The sequence below is a fragment of the Neolamprologus multifasciatus genome, chromosome 15 (assembly GCF_963576455.1).
Source record: "Neolamprologus multifasciatus chromosome 15, fNeoMul1.2, whole genome shotgun sequence".
Lineage (NCBI taxonomy): Eukaryota > Metazoa > Chordata > Actinopteri > Cichliformes > Cichlidae > Neolamprologus > Neolamprologus multifasciatus.
The window spans coordinates 26879381-26898795 of record NC_140453.1 but is presented as its reverse complement, the minus strand read 5'-3'; the positions used below and the strand labels follow the sequence as shown (position 1 = coordinate 26898795).

The window sequence follows — 19415 nt, the reverse complement described above, 5'->3', positions numbered from 1 at the left end:
CTGTCAGTGCGCCCCAGGGTGGCTGTGTATGTAGCTTGCCATTACCAGTGTGTGAATGTGTGTGTGAATGGGTGGATGACTGGATGTGTAAAGCTCTTTGGGGTCCTTAGGGACTAGTAAAGCACTATACAAATACACGCCATTTACCATTTTTCCTTCCCACTGTTGCTAAAGTGCTTGCTCATAGGGGGTCATATTATTGTTGGGCTTTTCTCTGTATCTACTGTACAATATAAAGCGCCTTGAGGCGACAGTCGTTGTGATTTGGCGCTACATAAATAAAATTGAATTGAATTGAATAGATCTAGGATCAACTCTTATTTTCAGAAGACCTGGATGTGTTTGACCTGAAGAAACACACTGCTTCAGAGAAGACTTTTCTGAGGTTGTTGCCATGGGTAAAAACTTCCAACAAATCTCTGTAAGTGTGTAGAGACACACCTCAACATTGTTGCTTTAACTGTTTATGGAATGAATATGGAATTGAAAAAAACCCTGAACATTTTCATTTGAAATTTAGGCTGGGTGGGTGTAACCTCTCAGAGAGAAGCTGTCAAGCTTTGTCCTCGGCTCTTGAGTCCTGCAGCCTGAGAGAGCTGGACCTGAGTAACAACGACCTACAGGATTCAGGAATAAAGTTTCTGTCTGCTGGTCTGGCAAGTCCACACTGTAAACTGGAAACTCTCAGGTCAGTACACACTGCACGTCTTAAAACAGACATGATGTACAGTATTTTCCGCACTATAAGATGGACCTAAAGTTGTTACATTTTCACAAAAATTGACAGTGCACCTTATAATCCAGTGCGCCTTATGTATGAATACTCGTGCTTACTGACCTTGAACCCATTTTATGTGGTACACAGTGCTCAAAAATCGGTCAAAAATTATTTAGTACATCTTTGGTAAGCTATGAAGCCGCACTCCTTGATGGATAGTCAGAGCAATATGGCTACTGTAGTGAGGAGCCTTGCAGAGTAATCTGGGTCCATGAATACTAACTTGAGTGACTGTACCCGGCGAGGTTCCGGATCAAAAATGGAGATGAAGATAAAGAGTTCCAAGACCTGTAAAGGCAATAGAATATGTGCAAGAAACACTTACCCCCGCAGCTGAGACTTTTGATTATAGTTTTCGTTTCTTCTATGTCTACTGATTTATGAGTCTTTTTCTGTGCTCTGTATAATCTGTCTTGTCCTCTGTGTTTTACTTTGAGTTATGCCACTGCTTTAGTGTCTCCCTGTGTTCCGTGTCTCCTCAAGTATTTCATGTCTGTATGTTCCATGTCCTAATTGGCAGGTTTGTGTTTCCATGTTCAGTGTGTTTAGTTTTGCTTCCCCTGTGGTGTCATGTTCATTTGTGTCAGCTGTGTTTCCCCAGGTGTTTCTACTTCCCTCATTACCCTTCTGTGTATTTAAGTCCTCTGTCTTCCTCTGTTCAGTCTCGGGTCATCTGTTTGTCTCGCTACATGCTTCTGTGAGTCTCGGCTCTCCATGTCTCAGGTTTTCCCTCCAGCTCCTGTTCATGTTCTGATTATCTCACATTATAGTTTTTCATGTTCCTCTGCAGGCCATGTTCATGTCACATTTTTCATGTTTTATTTTTATTTTTTCTCCAGTTTGCCATGTTTTTGTTTTGACATCAGCCCAAATAAAGGCTCACTTTTTGTTATACTTCATTTTTCTCCCATGCCTGTGCTTTGCTCCACACCTCAAAACACACCAGCCTGCCTGTCACACCAGCTGTGACAGGAGGATAGAAAATAAGTACTTTATATGACATTTTTGTGTCCATGGACCAGCATAATCTTGTAGCTATTAAGCAGAGTTGGGAGGAAGAAACTGTTATTTTTTTTAAAGTAAGTAGAGGTAATATGCATTGAAGCTAATTTTACTACAAATTCATACACATAGAGGGAGTTTAAGGGGACTATAATATTAAGCTTTTTCAGAACTCCAAAAATCAAAGATGAACCTAAATAATCCCGGCTCATGCTGGAGAAAGTGTGGCATTCAAATAACAGCTCACACTCATGTATTTTGCTCATGCGTTAAACTTACTGCAATCTGAAAGGATTGATGCTGTCAAAGCAGTTTTTAAAGTTAACATATCACCAGATCTCAGCTGGGTCTCATATCACATGGGCTAGAGGGATGAACTAAGATCTGCCTCCTTAATCTGTTACTCACTTCTATCACCCAGTCACACAAACATTGTTTAACACTTGCATTGACACACTTTAATTTTGATGGATGGGCTCAGTACCTTGTCCAAAGATACTTTGAGATTGAGAAGCACGGAGCAAACCAGTGACCCTCTGACTGGTAGTAAGCTGCTTCCTGAGCCACAGTCTGCCCAGCACAATTATATTACTATTTGTTTGCCTTGGAATTTGATTACGAAACAGGCCACCAAGCTCAAATCTGGCTCATCTTCAAGGAGAATCATTGCGGCTGATTTACCTATTGCTAGCATTCACTCTATTATTTAAGGGTTTCCATCTTACACTGACAAGGCACAGCCAGTGAAGTAGCAGTTTGCCTCAGTACCTCACCAACATTCAAAAGGAGTTAAATAATGCCAAGGAGCAGGACTGTTCTGTTCCTGTAGACGGCAATGATTATCGATTTTATTCTAGCTTCATGAACCTCACGATTATCCCTCTTTACTGTTCAAGAAATGGAAACAACTGTGAACAACTACCAACAAGCTCCTGCAGTTCAGTTACCCACAAAACCAAACAGAAATAATGGAGATGGGAGTCAAATGAATGCCGGTGCGCTGCTCTTTAAAACGTCTCTGTGGTTTTAAACAGTTTGCTGCCTGCTAATGCAACCCCACACGCGGACCAGTAATGTGCTTTGATTTAATTGTTCGTATTAATAAAACACACCATAAGTATTTTTCAAAGTAACTTTTGACACATTAAAACAAGAAACCCATGATGCAGTGAGTGTGTTGTGTCTCTGTAGTCTATCAGGGTGTCTGATCACAGAGAAAGGCTGTTGTTCTCTGGCCTCAGCTCTGAGCTCCAACCCCTCCCATTTGAGAGAGCTAGACCTGAGCTACAACCATCCAGGTGGTTCAGGAATGACGGTGCTGTCAGCTGGACTGAAGGATCCATGCTGGAGACTGGACACTCTCAAGTATGTAGAGTCCTAAGTGAACCTGTCCTTTCCTCAGGTCCTGAACCAAAGTCTTCATGAGCCATCTGATTAGTGGACAAGTGCCCAAGTGATGTTATGCAAGGCAGAATAAATCGTTCCTGAAGGTTAATTGTCAGTTTGTCCTGGAAAGGAGCGACCACAGCACAATATTTTAGAGATACTTTACTTAAGTGTACCTGTGCATATGTTGAAAATATTGCAAAACTTAATTTACTCTAAGATGGAATTAAAAAAACCAAACTAACGTGACATTCATCTTAGATTCAACTTTAATTTAGGTTTCTTATTTTAACACAATGTCCATGTGTGCATGCTGCAACAAGCTGTGCTCCTCCTCCTTTCAGGGTGGAGCCTGCTGGAGTCCAATGGTTGATACCAGGCCTGAGGAAGTGTAAGTGTGTTTTTCATGTGATTCATGAAAACAAAGCAGCACACATTCAACCATCTTCAATGAACAGATGATGGATCAATAACTGCAGCTGTATTATACTTTCACTCATATTTCTGTGAACTCAACATCGACACAAACACAGCGTACAGAAACCTCAAACTGTCTGATAGAAACAGGAAGGTGACATACATGGAAGGCGATAAACCGTATCCGGATCATCCAGACAGATTCGAATGGTGCACGCAGCTGCTGTGTAGAAATGGTCTGACTGGTCGCTGTTACTGGGAGGTGGAGTGGAGCGGAGACATATTTATTTATTTATTTATTTTTTTTTTTTTTTTTTTTTTTTTTTTCTCGCCTGTCCCATTTGGTTCTTTAGCCGTCAGAATTGTTGTCTGAAGACCAACAAGGATACCCAATGGATTTATTTTGCCAAATGGATCATCATGGCATTGCCGTATTGGTCCATTTGATCGACCTTTGTTTTTATTATTTATTTTATTTTCAGTTGTTACAGACGGGACAGACATGAGTGAGGGATAGGAAAGGGAGAAAGAAAGAGGAAGGAAAAGAAAAACAGAAGGGGAGAGGGACAGTGAGAAAGGGGGGAAGAAAAAATATCTCCGGGATCACCTGTTGAGAGAAAAAGAATAGAAAACAAGCAAAAAACAAAACAAAACAATGCAACATACTATACACAACACCATCGCATTAATCTAGCTAAGTGTAAACAGCAGTAAATACTAAATATTGAATGTTGTTGTGCAGCACGCAGGACAGACAGCGCACAATGTGCTTTGAAGTAGCAGCCAAGAAAGGTGTGATTTAAGTCTACGAATAGTGAACACCCATGTGCACACCTGTGTGGATCGGCGCGCTTGTATTCAAATGGTTTCCCCATGTAATGGTCTGCTAGAGGATGTAGAGAGCCATAGCCCCGTCCCCCAGGGCATGAAGCAGGCATGGAGGAGATCCAGGCCCCAGACATCCAGAGGCCCCAGAGTGCAAGAGCCCAAGGAGGACCACCGGAGGGGCATCCGTGCCACCTTCATGGGAAGGGCTGAGGATCCCCAGATGAGGGGTCACCCAGTAGCCACCGGGCAGAAGCTAGAGGGGGCTGCACTGGCGTGCCCGCCGGCTCTGCCGGCAGCCAGCTGTGCCAGAGTGAACCGAGCCGCAGGCACAGAGGCCGGAGGCCCGAGGGCCCCCCGCGCCCCGGAAGAGGCCTGACCGAGCAGCAGGCGCCAGGCCCCGCCAAGTAGTCACCGGGAGTGAGCTGGTACATACCTGAGCGCCCAGCCCCGGACACCAAGAACCACCAACGCACCGACCCCTGAGGGCATCAGTCACCGGCAGGGAGTGTGGTGAGGGGAGATAGGCCTCCACACTTTGGAGGGCCTTGGAGTTCCCAGAGAGGTGAAGTCTAAGACCCGACCTGACATATAGACACAGACAAACAGGCACACACAGACACAGACATGCATTCCCACCCTCATGCACACATATACAAACACTCAGCACTCACCCAACGCAGGAATAAACGTAAATGGACATGTACACACAATCACACTCCCCAAACATACTCTATACCCCGGGTCCAGGTATCCTCACCCCCAGAGATGGAAACGGCACCCAGACCCAAGAGATGTTACCCTTCCCTCCGGGGTGGAGGCAAGCAGACCGCCCCATATTTAGACATATTTATTTCATTGAGTTACAGAGGAATCGGAAGGAGAGGATTCAGTAAAGACTGTGTGTTTGGATGGAATGACCAGTCGTGGAGTTTGAACTGCTCTGATGATGGTTGTTATTCTGTGTGGCACAATGACAGAGGAACTACGATCTCCTCCTCCTCCTCGGTCTCTCACAAAGTAGGGGTGTATGTGGACTGTCCTGTTGGCACTCTGTCCTTCTACAGTGTCTCCCCTGACACTCTGATCCACCTCCACACCTTTAACACCACATTCACTGAAACTCTGTATCCTGGATTTGGATTCTGGTCATTTGGTTCTTCAGTGTCTCTGTGTGCAGTTGAGTATCACTGGTCTCTTCCTGTTATAGAAACACTTACATCCATTGTGTAGAGTCTCTTGCTGATTTTGTTCCCATATCCACGTCAGGATGCCAGAAAAAGACAGCTGACCGAAAAACCTTCACACAGGTACCAAATTATTAAATGCAGTAAAACTGAACCTGAGACTAGATTATGTATTATCTAGTAACTTACTTCAGTTGAAAGTTTAGCTCATTCTGGTTAGTTACAGCTTAATACACCAGTATACAGCAAAGAAAGGATGTACTCTTTGTATGATGTCCAAGGGGGCAGACTAACCCATAAACTGGATCTACAGAAACAGTTACTATTGTTTGTCTCTGCAGGATTGAAGGGTTCACGATGATTAAAGCTTCCTGTGAGTACTCAGACTTAGAAGTATTTTGCTGGAAAGTGTTCAAAAATGTTAACAAGCCAGGTTTAAATTGCCCAAACCTACTGACGTCTGCTGCTGATCTTTTGTCTTTAGGTGTTTCCAGTGTAAAAGCAGACACACAGCCTGGTTTGTCAGGGGATAACACAAAGATGATTGAGGTGAGTTTGCAGATATTTAAGGACTCTAAAACACAGATTTAACAAATATCTGTTGTAGGCTGGTACTTTTTCAACTCTTTGTACAACAAACTGTCAGCACAGAAACGGATTCATCATTTCATATGAGAACTTTGTGCTGTATCCAAGCTTTGTACTCATTCCCAGCAAATACTAATTTGTAATTTTTTGACAGTTTTGTACCCTTTCAGGTACATATTGTTGATGTGATTCACGACCTAGCTTTCTTCTCCAAGTATATGTTCCTGAAACCTCTAATGTTACTTCTTTCAGTCCAGTTTCACACCTGAGGTGTACGGTGAATCTGCACACATCTTTTACAGGTAATCCTGCACAAGTCTGCATGTAACAAATCTGAAGCTCATCAGACCTCAGACTATGTCTTCCTCCTCCCGTCTCCACAGTTTCCTTCTATTGGGGTTAAACTGTCACGGTTGTTATCCTATGAGTTCTCCTTTGTATATGACTTCTTGTATTCTGAGTTCTGTTTTTGTATTCTAGTTTTGAGGGGTTTTTTCTGTGTCTAGTTCTTAGGTTTAGTTCTGTGCTCAGTCTGTTTCCCGTTTTACTTTGAAGGTCAACATATTCTGTTTTGCTTCCTCCCAAACTCGTCTTTGTATTTAGTGTCTGCGTGTGTTCGCGTCATCCCTCATTCTGGCCTGTGTGTTTTGGTTCTATTTCAGTTTGTAGCCCTCCTAGTTTTTTGTTTTTTTTCGGTTTTTGACTTATGCCTGCAATAAAGCAGGGGTCCTTGAGTTTAAGTTCTGCCTCCAGGAGTCTGCATATTGGGTCCTTTTCCTGCCTGCCTGCACACAGCCATGACATAAACATTGATTTGAAAGCTAGACGTTATTTTGTGTATTTAAGTGTGTGAGGCGAAGTTTAGCTTGTAAACTCCACCAACAACTAAAAAACTGAAAGTTAAGTTTTCATTCACTAGATGGTTTGTATCAGGGAATATAGCAGATAAATTAGCTAACAGTTGTAGACCTAGCTGGTTGGAAACAGGAACACAGGTAGATTTTTAAACAAAGGGGTTATAACATAAAAAAGTAGGAAGCAAATAATAACAAAGGAACAAACTAACTGATCAGATAAACCAAACTTATCCCTGTCTATATATGACCTTATTTACTCATATGCAGATATCTGTTTGTTTGCAGGTTTTAACATGGTCACTCATCTCTGCATTGCTTCAGTTTCAGGTGTCCTGGTCAAGGTGTGTTCCAGTGTACTCTGACTGGACTCGTGTTTGATATCAGTCAGCAAGCAGAGCTTCTGTACAAGACCGTCCAATGGGATGAGAAACTCCTTCAGCAATCCAATAAGATGGCTACAGGCCCACTGTTTAACATTAAGAGTTCAAAGAATGCAGTCCGTCAGCTCCACCTACCACACTGTGTACCAAAGGATGGTGAGCAAAGCACTCCTCATGTGGGGATGCTAGCGCCCCTACAGGCTGCAGAAATTTTCCTACTGACTGCCATAATGATCACTGAGACCCTGTTAATGTCAGAGCTCAAAAGGAGACTCTTGGTTAATGTAGACTTAGAAAGAGAGAGCATTTTTCTCCTAAATTGGCTTCCCTTCATTGGCTCCGTGTTAAATTCAGAATTCAAAATCCTGCTCCCCACATTCAAGGTCTTGAATAATCAGGCCCCATCTTATCTTAATGACCTTATAGTACCATATCATCCCATGGTACAGCCACTTCGCTCTCATACTGCAGCCTTACATGTTGTTCCTACCCAGACCGTCACTGACCCACCGTCATGCTGAATGAGGATGTCGGTCCCTCAGGCCCCCATGTTTCTTACTGGTCAGAGACTTTAACACCAGTGGCCTGCTGGAGGTCATTTCGTAGCTCTGGCAATGCTCGTCCTATTCCTCTTTGCACAAAGGAGAAGATACTGGTCCCGCTATCGGGTTAAGGCTGTCTACGGCCATGCCCAGCTCTACTAGAGTAACTGCCTATACTTGGATTAAAATGCACAGTGTACTTTTAAAAGCAAAATCAGTCACCTCTGCAAATCACATAAGTGGTGCGTTTAAATATTCTCCAGAAGCCTCTCCCCCGTAGTCTGTCTGATATCTCTGTGTTGGTGTTGATAATAACGTTTGCCCAGGATAGGCATTGCAGCTGACCAATCACGTTGTTGCGTTGTTGTAGCTTTGGGAAGTAGAAGGAAAAAAGCATTTATTTCTATTTATAATTACCTGTATTATCAAGTTAGTTTTCCTTTTCCAAATTTAGGTTACTTCTGCTAGTTTGTTAGTGACAGCGTTTGATGGCATAGGCTAACTTCTTAGCTAATGCCAACTGAATGCTCAGACAATGTGAATGGTCAATAGTGATTTTGATCCTGGACCATCATTGTTATGATGATGGAGGAACACCAACACAGGGACATCAGTCTGTGTTCTCCCCACAGAGGTCCTACCTGGTAGAAATGAAGGAGACTCACTTGTGTCTCTGCAACAGGGTTTGATCCATTGCCTGGCCCAGGACACCATTTGAAGTGTTTTCTTTGTAAAATCAGATTCACACTGTCATTGTAATGAGGGTTTGGGAGTCAAAGAGATATCTGCTGGCTCTTTGTTTTCACAGCTCTGCTTTCCAACTGTCTGTCTGTCGTCCACATCTCTGATGGGGAAATGAACGTCCTCAAGCCCCTAAAGATCACAGACACTCATGTGATTGTGGAACTTCCTCACCTCATGTGATTGTGGAACTTCCTCACCTCTCTTCCTTTGGCCTCGTGTGGGACATAATATGGAGGTTTTGGAACAAGGAGAAACCAGTTTTGGGCCAAGTTTTGTTGTTCCTCCGTCTGCCAAACCCCAAAACACAGAAGCAAAACCTCAATGTGTTTCTCTTGCCAAGCAACATCCCAGTGGAAGAGGTAAAGATCTAGGAAAGGTTATACCTTTACCTTCAGTATTAACTAATTTCATCTTTCTCGGAGCTTGTCCATCTTCTGTTACTTGGGTCAAGTCAGGTGCAGAGACAGCAGAAAATACAAGTTATTCCAGGTTTCCTTCTCTTCAGAAGGATCTTCCACCTCTTCCAGGGGATCTTGGGGAGGTCCCAGACCGACTGGGACTATATATCTTGTATGGATGTTGTACTTCATGAAGGTGGTTTAAGTAATACTAGGGTGCATTACAATGGGAATTTATGATAAAGAACTAACCTGCTCTAGAGGAGGTTACATTTGAGTGGAAGAAAACTCAAACCTCATTCTGCCCCTTACCGTCAAATTCAGCATCATTTGTGGCTTCATGCTTGGGTTTCACTGTTGAAACTGTTGTTGTTCATAGTGTTGAATTCACTACTATCATGGTTACATGGAATGGCAAAGACAGCTAAGGCTCCATGGTATTGTAGTATTTTTATATTTTGTACAACGAAATGTACAAATTACACAAACAGTGTTTCTCAGAAACATCATGTTAAAAATGGTGGTCAGAATACGTACAACTGTCCCACAGCTGGATCTTTGTCTCCGGGTTACCACAACAGCTCAGAGGCAGATGATTTACGTCTCTCGGCTAACCACTGCTGCATCTCTGCGCTGTCACAGAGCCAAGATCGGGGACCCCTGCAATCTCCAGTCACTAGGAAAACTATGTATTCCCCAACTGGTTGGTGAATGTTTGTTAGAGGTTGCTGGGCGTCCCTAGTGGGAAATCAGTTGCAAAGAGGGTGAAACATGGAAAAGAGACTGTTAGTCTTAAAGTTCAATTCAATTCAATTCAATTTTATTTATATAGCGCCAAATCACAACAAAAGTCACCTCAAGGCGCTTCATAGATACAGAGAAAAACCCAACAATCATATGACCCCCTATGAGCAAGCACTTTGGCGACAGTGGGAAGGAAAAACTCCCTTTTAACAGGAAGAAACCTCCGGCAGAACCAGGCTCAGGGAGGGGCGGCCATCTGCTGCGACCGGTTGAGGTGAGAGAAGGAAGACAGGATAAAAGACATGCTGTGGAAGAGAGACAGAGGTTAATAACAGATATGATTCAATGCAGAGAGGTCTATTAATACATAGTGAGTGAGAAAGCTGACTGGAAAGGAAAAACTCAATGCATCATGGGAATCCCCCGGCAGCCTACGTCTATTGCAGCATAACTAAGGAAGGATTCAGGGTCACCTGGTTCTTTGTAAGAAAGAACAATACAGTAAATAAGTAAGAACGTTTCCTTATCACTGCATCCAGTGCAGTTCAGAGGGAGAAGATTGTCGGTTTACATCTCTTACTTTATAATTTTACCGCCTCTTAAAGAGCAGTTTTCTTCACATGTATATTTCATCATGAGGTCATTTCAAATTACTCTAGAAATAAACTTGTCATATTTTAAGGTGAGGATGAAACACAGATATTCTGACTACATCCCGGCGCCTTCCAACTGTGAATTCTTCAAAGATTGCATATACACAGTTCTGTGTCCAGTCGCCTGTAGAATCCAGCCTGAGGTGAGTAATTCATCTCTCTGTGGTGGAGCCCTTTGACACGCTTCCATCAGAGGACTCTGGATGTGATGGAGACACTTGCACTGTGTTTGCAGGAGGAAAAATTTCACCTGGATTTTGGACCAAACTACCACCCAACATTTGAGATCCGCCTTCCTGCAAACACTGAAGAAGTATCGATAACTGTCAAGGACCAAATGCAGACAGATGTCTGGAGGCGGGACATTGATCTGAGCGGTAACATCACTACACCTGACACTCGATCAGAAATAATGAGAAACGGTGGTCCGTGGTGGCTTTTCAGTAATGACCAAGGATCACCGCAAGTTTTCTTCCTCCTTCATTCTCCTCTTCTTCTTCTTTCGGCTGTTCTGTTTAGGATCATTTGCCACTATCTCTTCCTATTCCAGCATCCTCTAAACCTGTGCATGTCCTTCTTCACTCCTTCCTTCTGCCTGCAGTTTCATCTTTATTCTCCACCCTCCCTCCTCTGCACATGCTCAGACCATCTCAACCTCTCTGACTCTCAGCTGTCCCTCTGATGGACTTGTTTCCATCCTGCTCACCGAGGCCCTGAGCACCTCTAGCTCGGCCTCCTGTCCTGTGTTCATTAAATTGTATCTCCTCATTTTGAATTTGTCTCCAGCCACGTGATTCATGCTATTACTGACAGAGTGTCTGAAGCTCAGCGACATTCAGTGCTGATTAATTACCAGCAGAGATTCTCTCAATTTTTTGAAGCTGATTATTCTGCTATGAAGAAATCTACAAATTTTCTCTATTCCCTCAGATGTCAGATTCCCCAGAGACAATCGGTTGAGGCTGCAGAGCCTCCCACCAGACAAGCATTTGCTCTTTATTCGGAAGCAGTTTGTGGATCAAGTGTCGGATTCGACTTTGAACCAGCTGCTGGACAGCCTGTTCCAACAGGGAATCATAAATATGGAAGAAATGGATTCAGCCAGAATCAAAACCAGAGCTGACCGAGCTCGAGATGTGATCGATGTGGTGCCTTACATCGTTCAGATATTTGAACTGTCGTTTGTAAAAACTTGTATTATATAAAATATAAGTAGTTACATTTCTACTTTTATATTGATTTATTGATTTGATGATGGGGTTTTATTTTTCCGCTTCACTTTTAGTAAAAAAATCTAAATTATGGTGAGAAGCATGGCAGCCAAACTTGTGCTCTGACATGTTGACCAAGTTCAAATTCACCAATGACTCCGCTGAACCGACTGGGCTTCAGGTTGTTAACAGTGATGTTCATTGATGTTCACTGAGCAGAGGAAAGTTTATATATATTACTATTACATAACTATTAATATTAACGTATTTCTGGCTTAGTTAAAAAACAGAATGAATTCTTGTAAAGTACTTTGAGAGATCTGGGAGTTACAAGGATGCCAACATTTTGGCTGGTAAATCAAATGAAAATGACTCCATGAGCCAACAAACCCGCAGGGAGGAGATGGGCTTGCTTCCACAATGTGAGGCGAGTGCACAAGTGTGAACGTGGGTCTGATATTAGCACCATGCTCTTCTGACACTGATTGTTATAACTCAAAAGTGTTATTGGAAGTGGCTGAGGATGCATCATTTTAACCACTTCTTAATAAATATCGACTGCTGTAGGAGGTCTGCCCAATCTTGAAAAGGTATTACTAGGTCATCCATCTTCCATCCGTCTTCTGTGGTATGTGCCTCAGCTCTCTCAAACTAAAAGTTATCCTTTTTTTGCAATAGGTCTAGGCTGCTGAGGGATTCCCATGATGCACTGGGTGTTTCTTCTTCACTCACTGTGTCTTAATAGACCCCTCTGCATTGAATCATATTTGTTATTAATCTCTGGCTCTCTTCCACAGAATGTCTTTGTCCTGTCTTCCTCCCCTCAATCAGTTGGTTTCTTCTTACTGTTAAAATGACGTTTTTCTTTCCCACTCTCACCAAAGTGCTTGTTCATTGGGGGTCATTTGATTGTTGGGTTTTCTCTGTATTATTGGAGGGTCTTTAATTTACAATGTAAAGCACCTTTAAGTGACTGTTGTTGTGATTTGGTGCTGTATAAATAAAACTGAATTGCACAGAGGCCCAAGAGAACTTTGATCCTGCTTTAGGTCCTGAGGTGGAAATGGAATGATGGTTACTTTTTCTCTTGTTCTTGTAATCTGTCTCCAGTTTAAAAGTCCTGTGAGAACAACAGAGTCACTGTAGAGGAGTCTGTAACCGACGCTGAAGCTCAACCACATGTAACTGAGACTGTGTGTAATGTTTTTTAAGTGTATGGTAATTTGAAATGCAGCGTTTCTATCAGCTCACCAAACATCAGCAAACACACAAACTGTGTGCAGTTTGTCTCACAGTGTGTTGCAGCTGCTGTATTTCACAGGGAGAGAAAAGCAAGATATGGGCCAAACTTTTTGCCATCAGAAACTGAATTTGAATAAGTTAAATTCAAATTTGAATTGCTCAGATTGAATGAATTGTAACTTGAATAAATGCTTTTTTAAAACTGAATTTGAATTAGCTCAATTGGAAATTCAGTGTATTCATTTGAAAATGATCGTCACTAAATTGAAATTGAATTTTATATTTTGAAAATGAATTCATTTGCTTTGAAACTATTTTATCATTTAAAAATGTAGCTCCCGAATAATTTCACTTTCACTTCTCAGCATTCAGTTTCAGTTCTACAATTCAATTTCAGTTTCAGAATTCATTTTTTGGGGACTTACATCCCATATTAGATATTGTTGACCTCCAAATGCACGGAGAATTTAGAAATGTAATTATTGACAAGAGTGAACGAGCACTGATAGTGTAATCTACAGCTGTGGCCAAACGTTTAGAGAATGAGAAGTGTTGTTGTTGTTGGTTTTTTGTTTTGTTTAGTTTAGTTTAGTTTTTTACAAAGTTTGCTGTTTCCGTCATAGTTATATATCATATTATAGCACTTCAAACAGAGATGATCCAGTAATGCTGCACTAAAGAATTTGACTAACTATTCACTGTAGCTAAAGTTATTAAGTTAGCTAAAGAGTTTGGATGCAGTGTAACACATATATAAACCTAAAATACAATGGTTTGGACATTCTTTTGTACATTTCCCTACTGTAGGAGTCTCTGCAAGCCTACGGGGCTCTGAGAGGGTACAAGATGACGACTTTGGAATTCAACTGGAAACAGTCGATCACGCTAAATTAGCGTTTTTAGCTAACAGCTACAATAAGCATAAAAGTTACTGTACGGCTATCATTTGTTAACATGACACTTGTTCTTTTAAATGTAATACATTTATTACCAACCTGAAAGTTTATCCGGTAGTCATTTGACATGATGAACATTTTAATTTTAAATTTTTCAAATTTCAAACATTTTAATTTTAGTTTTGAAAAGCATTTATTCAAGTTACAATTCAGATTCAATCTGAGTAATTCAAATTCGAATTTAACTTATTTAATTCAGTTTCTGATGGCACAAAGTTCTACCCATAGAAAGAGCTAACTTCACTCAGAGATGGAAAAAATAAGAAAGACAGGACAGGAGATGAAGAAGAGAGCTTAGATTTAAAGGGAAGGACTGCTCATTTAAAGCTCAAATGTAAGTCCTCATGTTTTAAACTCTGTACATGTGACATTATGTTTTTTTATAGTGTAAAACCTGCTGCTAAACAAAGTGAGGAAGACTAACTATGTTATTTAAAGGCTGCATGAAAATCCTCTGCAGGTTAGTGCAGGATAAACAGGTTAGTTTGCTGCACTGTGAAGGATTTACAGTAAAGAACAGTGTGTGACTGGTGCACAGTTGCTGTGGTTTCATGGTCACAGTTAGCTTACATCAAGTGTAGCAGAGATTCATATGAATTTTAGCTGATGATGGTTGTATAGTGTCTAATATAAAGACAGCACAAACAGTGTACTGCCAGTGTAGAGGATGAAATCAGCCAGGACAACTCAGGGAACATCTGCTAACTTAAGTTGTGTACATCCACAAAGAGCAGCAGGTCAGCTGATCACAGCCTGTACATTAAGAAAATCTAGTGAAGCTGTCAATAGAAATTACTGTTAGTTATGATTATTTCCCTCACACCAGACATTACAACCCCCCCCCCCCCCCCCCCCCCGCCACCTGCTGAATCCACTGTAACCCCTGACTGTGCACATTTTACTGTTTAGAGGTAAAGTCACCCTTCTACAATGGAGGCAACAGAAAATAGAAATATTTTTTATTTTCCCTTTTCTCTGCTCATGTTCTGTTCATGTTAACAGATTCAAGTTGAGTTCATTTATTAAAATTAAATATTAAAATTTAAATTTAGACTGAAATAAGATTTGTATTTCCATCTACTATTATTATTTTATTACATTAATATAGCACAGAGTTCAGTTAGATTTGGATAAAACAGCAGGTAGAAACGTCCTCCAAGAAGACACTTTTTCTTTCATATTTTGAATACATTTCAGAGCCAGTACTTCCACTTTTACTGGAGTATTATTAAACATGATTAAATACTGGACTGAATGAATAAATATTTGTCTGAGTGTCATCTTCCTCTCTCCCAGTCAGACCCAGCAGATTCCTCTGCTCTCATGTTTAAACCAGTAAATGTTACCAGCTAAACAGATGTTCACCTGCTCAATGATTCCTAAACCCCAAAAATTGTGTCCCAAAGAATGTTTCACAATAAGAGAAACAAAGCATCTCTACTACTGAAACATAAGAATGGTTTTATTTTGAAATGGATGCAGGAAATGTAGTTTCTGTAAATAGAGGACGTTTAAGAGGAAGTGAGTACATGAACACTTCAGGAAAAAGGATAATTAAATACTCAAATACAGGAAGTCTTTAGACCAGAATACATCAGTACTGTCTCCTCTGAAATACTATAATTTCTCATATATTACTATTAATATTAACGTATTTCTGTTACTGTTAATAATATCCTCAGTATGTCATAAGTCAGTATATCAACATCTTGCAAATAAGCTGAAGTTAGTGCCTGGCAGTGTGGTGCAGAGCAGGCGGTGGTGAACATGAAGGAGATGAAGATATCGACCAGTTTCTGCACTGATTTCTAGCAGCTTCATATTCGAGCTCGTCAAACATCAGCTCGAGCTTGCTGCGTTCAGGTGATTAAAGCAGCAAAGCTCTGAACAGCGTCACTGACAAACATCACTGCTGGAAGCCGGTCAGAGGAAGAGGAGCTAGGCCATGTGAACGAGGCCCAGAGGACATCAGACTGCAGAAGAGCATTTCTTCTTCTGATTGGCTGATTTTTGGAATGTTTCTGATCCTACATGTGTCATGTACATGTTTTTAGATGTCCTCACTAGGATATGAAAATGACTTTGTGTGTGTGTGTGTATGTGTGTGTGTGTGTGTGTGTGCGTGTGCGTGTCCCTGTTTATGTGTCTGTGTGTGGGACAAACATAACGCCTCCTCAGACGTATTTAGTGCCGATGCTTCAGGAAATCATTCCTGCCATTCTTTATGTGGCAGGTGAGCACACCATTCACAAAATACACCATGACCTGGTTTCCGATGTTCCATTTAGCTCTTCCTTTGTAATTCCTCTCCCATCACACTGTTTTTCTGCTTTCCAGCTCCCCTCGGTTACTGATATCTCAGATCTCATCTGTAAGTCAAAACGTTCTACTTGTCATCTAGATCCCATTCCTATAGTTTTGGTTAAGGCATGTCTACCTTCTTTGCTTCCCCTAATATCTGCCATAATCTATTCTTCACTTACCACTGGAACTGTTCCTGCTTCCCTCAAAATTGCTGCCATCACCCCAATATTGAAAAAAACTGGTCTAGATCCCAGTAATTTTGAGAATTTTTGGCCTATTTCCAATCTACCGTTCCTTTCAAAAATTCTTGAAAAAATAGTTGCCACACAACTCCACTCACATTTAACTAATAATAATCTGTATGAACAGTTCCAGTCTGGTTTTTGCTCCTCCCATAGCATCGAAACAGCACTTAAAATAACCAGTGATCTTCTTATAGCAGCTGACTCCAGTTTACTTTCCATCCTTATTCTCCTCGATCTGAGCGCTGCTTTTGACACTATTTCTCACTGAGAAGAATGGACTCCATTCTTCTCAGTAGCTCCATCAGTCTCTCCCATACTCCACTAGTCTGGATTAAATCGTACCTGACTGATCGCACTCAGTTTATTCAAATCCTTTACTTCTCAGCCCTTTCCTCCGACCACTGGCGTGCCCCAGGGATCTATCCTGGGGCCCCTTCTTTTCATTATCTACTTTCTACCGCTCGGACACATTTTTTGTAAATACAATATTCAGTTTCACTGTTATGCCGATGACACCCAGCTTTATCTGTCCACTAAACCTGATTCTGCTCTTCCCCCATCCTCCCTCACCATTTGTTTAGCCGGACTAAATTCATGGTTCTCTTCTAATTTTCTCAAACTCGATAGTAATAAATCCGAGCTTCTCTTGGTAGGCACTAAATCAACATTATCCAGAACCAACAGTTTCTCTGTTACTATCAATAACTCGCCGGTCTTCATTGCTTCCTCTGTGAAAAGCTTCGGTGTCATCCTTGACAGTACTCTATCTTTCAATTCACACATTAATAATGTTAGTCGATCTGCATGTTTTCAATTGCGCAACATTAATCGTCTCCGACCTTTTCTCACCCCACATGCCACTGTCATTCTTGTCCATAGCCTTGTTACTTCTCGGATTGATTATTGTTATTCACTTCTTTTTGGTCTTACTCAAAAATCCATCCACAAGCTCCAACGCGTCCAGAATTCTGCTGCCCGTATTATCACCAGGACCCGTTCTACCCACCACATCACTCCTGTCCTGCAGCAGCTTCATTGGCTCCCAGTCAAATACCGTATCAATTTCAAAATACTCTTGTATACATTTAAGGCTATTCATCATCTCTCTCCTCCATATCTCTCTGATCTGGTTCGGATCACCGCCCCATCTCAGTGTCTTAGATCCTCTTCTTCCCTTTCTCTCTCTGTCCCCTCCCACCATCTTGCCACCATGAGGAGCAGGGCTTTCAGCTGCTCTGCTCTTCGACTCTGGAATCCCCTATCTCTCTTCCTTCTCTCTCTTTAAGTCCCAACTCAAAACTCACTTGTTCAAAATAGGTTATCCCACATAACCTCTCCACTCTGCTATTTTAAATTTGTTTTATGTCTTATGCTTTTATGATTGTGTAAACTGTTTGCTTTTATGTTGCTTTTATTATTCTACCTTGTACAGTGTCCTTGAGTGTTCTGAAAGGCGCTTTCAAATAAAATGTATTATTGTTATTATTATTATTACCTGTTGGACATTAGAGTCCACTCACAGATTTCTGTCTTCTCCTCTGCAGGCTTCCAGAAACCAGCCAATCAGAATAAAGCAGAGCCCCGCTGCACAGCTCTTGAGAATTTGTAATGATATATGGTGCGTCCAAATTAAGGGGCAGCATGCTTCGAATGCCGCATTTGTAGGCAATTACGTCACAGTGACATGACGAAGGCTGTCCAAATTCGAAGACTCTTCCAAATGCGGCAACAAATGCATCCTCCTTTTCCCCAGATTTGAAAGATGGGTTGGGTATCCTTCGTGGCACACCCTATCCCAGAAATCATAGTGCAGCCTAACCAATTCCAGTTTCTAACAATGGCAGCAGCTACTTAGTTTTAATATTACTCTTTCTTGGTCACAAAATACATTTTTAAGATATTTTCAGGTGAGAATGTACCTGTGTAAACTTCAAATACATGCTCAATTTATCAAGACATCACATATTTGCAAAAGTGCTCCGATGTTTTCGGAGACGTCTGCTACCCACCAGCTCGATAGCTGACTGGGAGGTTAAGGCTCACTAGAGCCAGAGAGAACACCGGACTCCCGGCAAATCGTTTTCAGACCCCCGCGGTCTTCAAATAGTCAAATAGATAAATTAGAATGTTATTGGGTTTTTTTTTCAGTGTTTTATTTGTTCTTGAGTAAATTGGTTTGGCTGAGATTAAAGTTATAGTTTACACACAGCTGAATAAATATCAAACAGAAGTGTGAGATGAGCTTTCAAAGGACCCGCCCTACATGGACTGGTTAGGTTGGGTCCTTCAAAACATGCTGCCCCTGAATTTGGACATAGCCGTTGTGTTTGCTGCTCTGTCCTTCATCATGGGCTCCAGCAGCACCTTTCACAACAAAATACTTGTTTGCATTAGGATGAAATAGAAGGCTAGCATACAGGAAACACTGCTCACATCCTGAACTACTAACATCATGCGGTTATACCTACAGTCCCATCTGATTCATCTTGTTGTCAATCCATTTGACTTTGACCTTGGAGAAGAACGGAGGACTGTAATTGGTGGAGACGTCACCGTGGTGATTCTCCTCCACACTGTGTCTGATAGAGCGAGTGTCAGCAGCTGAGAGGCCAATTTTAAGAGACAGGAGAGCTGAGACATGCGCGCCGCTAAGAAAGAGACACAGACACACAGGGTTACAGCAGTCAGCTGTGAGAGGCATTGTTAGGGTTAGAGTCATGCCAGACACGATAACAGGTGATAACGAATGATAACGAACACGATAACTAGAACAATAATGAATGATAATCAATGATAATCAACAATAATGAAAAAAAAAGAATGACAACAAATAATAACGAACAACAATGAAAGAAAATAAATGATACCGAACAATAAAAAAGATAGCGAATGATAATGAATGATAATGAAAGCAATAACCAGAACGATAACAATGATAATAAAGATAACAAACACT

General features: G+C 41.5%; 1 pseudogene across 1 annotated transcript; it reads left to right on the top strand.

The window, feature by feature from the left end:
• Positions 1-5256: 5256 nt before the first annotated feature.
• LOC146502274 (uncharacterized) lies at positions 5257-11647 on the top strand (annotated as a pseudogene). The gene is made up of 7 exons (XR_014869466.1): positions 5257-5968; positions 6080-6144; positions 6436-6485; positions 7362-7576; positions 8771-9065; positions 10531-10644; positions 10737-11647. The product of XR_014869466.1 is annotated as an uncharacterized LOC146502274 (transcript).
• Positions 11648-19415: the final 7768 nt, after the last annotated feature.